The 301-nt window shown below is 29.9% G+C and overlaps 1 protein-coding gene across 1 annotated transcript in view; it reads left to right on the plus strand.

Moving 5' to 3' along the window:
- ago4 (argonaute RISC component 4) overlaps positions 1–301 on the plus strand; it is a 25803-nt gene that overhangs the window by 23223 nt on the left and 2279 nt on the right. The window lies entirely within an intron of this gene.

The raw sequence follows: 301 nt of genomic DNA on the forward strand, positions 1-301 counted from the left end.
ATCATCTACCATCATCAATAATCATCATCTATCATCTACCATCATCAATAATCATCATCTACCATCTGCCATCATCTATCATCATCAATATCATCTATCATCATCAATAATCATCTACCATCATCTATCATCATCTACCATCATTTACCATCATCAATAATCTATAATCATCTATCATTATCAATAATCTTTATCATCATCTACCATCATCAATAATCATCTATCATCGTCTACCATCACCAATAATCATCTATCATAATCAATAATCATCTATCATCATCTACCATTCATCATCATTACC

Source organism: Nematolebias whitei, chromosome 19, assembly GCF_014905685.2.
Source record: "Nematolebias whitei isolate Nwh7 chromosome 19, NemWhi1, whole genome shotgun sequence".
Taxonomy (NCBI): Eukaryota; Metazoa; Chordata; class Actinopteri; order Cyprinodontiformes; family Rivulidae; genus Nematolebias; species Nematolebias whitei.